Source organism: Amblyomma maculatum, chromosome 7 (assembly GCF_055883805.1).
Source record: "Amblyomma maculatum isolate TAMU_Amacu chromosome 7, ASM5588380v1, whole genome shotgun sequence".
Taxonomy (NCBI): Eukaryota; Metazoa; Arthropoda; class Arachnida; order Ixodida; family Ixodidae; genus Amblyomma; species Amblyomma maculatum.
Genome location: NC_139350.1, coordinates 127,429,105 through 127,432,083, shown reverse-complemented (window position 1 = coordinate 127,432,083; position 2,979 = coordinate 127,429,105). Strand labels below are relative to the sequence as shown.

Here is a 2,979-nt window from a genome sequence, read left to right as displayed (position 1 = left end):
CTCGGCCATGCAGATCAAGTCTGGAAAATCCACTCTAACCCCAAGCATTGCAGTGTACCCAAGCAAAAAAAAGTGTGTGGCAAAAGATAGGGCCGACCTTTCTCGCCGACCAAAAAGTGGCCGGCCGACCTTCGGCACCCGAATGAGGGCCGGCGTCGGGGATTGACACTGACCTAACGTTGGCCGATTTTAGGCAATCGACTACGGCCCAACCTTTTGGCCCGACGTGACCGACCACCTGCCGCACGTGGGCCTGCCGTCTGCCAGCGTTACTGAATGGTCGGCCGCTCGTCTGCCCTAGCATTTTGCTCACGAAAGACCATACGTCGGCCGGTTGCTTCCCGACGCCGGTTAGTGGCCGGCATCGCCCCTCGTGCAGGTATCATGCCATGCATTTAATATATCGTGGGCCATGCATATATAACGGGGTAGCACATACAAATGCATCAAGAAAAGCAGTAGCTTTTCTGATGCCATGAAGAAACAAAAGCTGCAGTATTTGGTGAAAAATTTATTTGTCAACAGCGTTCAGAAAAAGCTCGCGATTTGCTTTTTAATAAGCGTGGATATATGACTGCGCGTGTGCCACATATGGAAGATGGGCTTGAGGCTTGGTCTCCTTCTTTTGGCAGCCTGTCGATCACTTGATGTCTGCGACTGGTCGGATCTGCGGCAGGTTCCATCTTGGTCAGCTGTACGAAGACAAGTGTTTTAATGAAATATTTCCTTTTCGCCTAGACTTTTACATTGCAGGCAAATATAGGGTGAAAGGTAGAAAAAATAATGTCTGCTCACTGCCACCAACTGCACTATCACATCAATATATTTTATGCGCTTGACTTCATGCGACCCTACTGAAAACGCATTAGCGCAAAGCCGCAATAGGTAATCAGGATCCGTGAATCCGCGAGAAAGGCGCGATCACTTCGTTTTGCTGGAGTCATGATGTTGCAATTTGAAACCGTAGCGCAGTCAAACCTTATCCTCCCGAAGCGCGTTCTTGAATGCTAATGCTGCAATTTAATAATTCTAGCAAAACCAAGTGTCCGCGCTTGTCATAGAGCGCGTATGAGGGATTCCAACGCGGCTGAACAAAGTTTCCGCGATATTTACATGAAACCTACAATAAGTTTATTCCGTAGAATACAGCTTAATTTTCTCAAACTAGATGGAACTTTTACAGCAAAAGCGACCGGATATTTAACGATAAGTCATCTGATTTATTTTCGTTATTTAACAACCGAGCATTATTTTAAAAATTCGGCTATTTAGACAGCCCAACTCTTAGAAGCTTATAGAACCCGTTGTAAATTTTTAAAGCTTGAAACAGGTTAGCTGAACACCTCATGAGCATGTAAGCACCAGGAAATAATCCGCACGATGAAAATACAACTGCTTGCCCAGAAAGCAAGCGCACAGAGCAAAATCAATGTGAAACGGCTCAGATCTGTGTGCATCACATATATAATTCCAAAATCCACAAAATGAACGCACTGGCTCACTTACCTTGCCAGCATACCGCATCACTCAATCATCAATTTTCACGTATAGACATCATTACAGCAGCAAAAAAAAAAAAAAAATAATAATAATAATAATAATAAACACGGCATAAACATTGTACTCAGTCCTGGCACGAGCTTGCTTGGCAGCAGCGATGATGCTTGTACAGCTTCTGATCGCTCCTATGGCGAGGGGTGCTGCAATATTTATATCAGTGATAGCATTTGACATTTAACTGGGTTGCATGCGTCCCATCGATGTGAGTCGGATAATCGAATTTTTCAAACAAAATCAGCGCTAATACCTGTCCGGCAAGTGCACCGCCATAAAGAAGTGAAAGGCCAGCGTTTTAGTGTAGAGGAGACCAAGGACTTCGGGCTTCGGCGAAACGAGCTTCCACTGTCGCAGCCAGTTTCCAGATCAGCTGATATCGCCTCCCTGCACGATCAGCGCAGGGCGCGCATACCAATTACAAAATATGCATTTACAGTAACAAGATGCGCATAAGTCTCAAAACAATACATAATTAGTTGCAGTTCATTATCGTGTAGAAGAAAATCAGCGCTAATTTGACTTACCTGATGGGTATACATGTCAGTGCATGCACTTCGATTTGAAGTGAAAGACGGGCGTTTTGGGGCAGAGGAGATCGGACCTCGGACTGCAGCGAAAAGAGCTAATTCCACCGCCACAGCATCGTTTCCAAGTCGGCTCAGCACGTCTTCCTGCGCAATCAGAGCGAAATGCGCACACATCGATTATAAAAAAAAAAAAAAAATGCACGTAGTAACAAGATGCGCATATATATACGCGCTCCAGAAACAGTTGCAGTATATTGTCGTATCGAACAAAATATGTGCTAATTGGACTTACCTGATCGGTATAGTGAGTGTCCCTCCATGTTAAAAGGCGAGCATTTTGGGGCAGGAGATACCGAAGGACCCAGACTGCAAAATGAGCCAATTCTGCCACCGCAGCCAGCCGCAGCCTTGTTTCCAAACGGCTCAGCAAGTCTTCCTGCGCGATCAGCGCCCACACCAATTATATATATATATGAAGAAAGATGCAAGGGGTATATAACAAGACGAACATATGCTCCAAAACAATACATTATTATGTTCAGTATAATATCGAATCTAGCAAAAAGCTCCTCTGATCAAGACCGAAAGATCATGTACTTACGCATGTTTTGGTGAACTTCGGCACGAAGAATCTGTACAAGCGGCTGCAATCATCAGCTGCATATATGGGCTGTTCTTTTCAAACGCTGACTGCACCAGCTGAGGTTGAGACAGATTGAATTTGCGCGAAATAAAAGCGGACGATAAGATTAGGCAGTACGCATCGCGCCCACACGGAGGCTGGCCGTCGACTGAGTGACGCCGCGGCCGCGCATCTTAGCTCGCGCGGGATGTGTTTTCCCGCCATTTGGACATGTGACCTCAAGAAGGGAGGAGGGGGGGAGAGAAGCTGCAA

At 45.9% G+C, this 2,979-nt stretch overlaps 2 long non-coding RNA genes across 2 annotated transcripts; both read right to left on the bottom strand.

Moving 5' to 3' along the window:
- Positions 1–498: 498 nt before the first annotated feature.
- Positions 499–2,121, bottom strand: LOC146184693 (uncharacterized). The gene is made up of 3 exons (XR_014708905.1): positions 2,082–2,121; positions 1,808–1,941; positions 499–692 (listed from the first exon to the last, which is right to left on the bottom strand). It is a non-coding gene; the product is annotated as an uncharacterized LOC146184693 (long non-coding RNA).
- Positions 2,122–2,124: 3 nt separating this feature from the next.
- Positions 2,125–2,775, bottom strand: LOC146184692 (uncharacterized). Its single transcript, XR_014708906.1, has 3 exons — positions 2,686–2,775; positions 2,377–2,520; positions 2,125–2,228 (listed from the first exon to the last, which is right to left on the bottom strand). It is a non-coding gene; the product is annotated as an uncharacterized LOC146184692 (long non-coding RNA).
- Between the last annotated feature and the right edge of the window lie 204 nt (positions 2,776–2,979).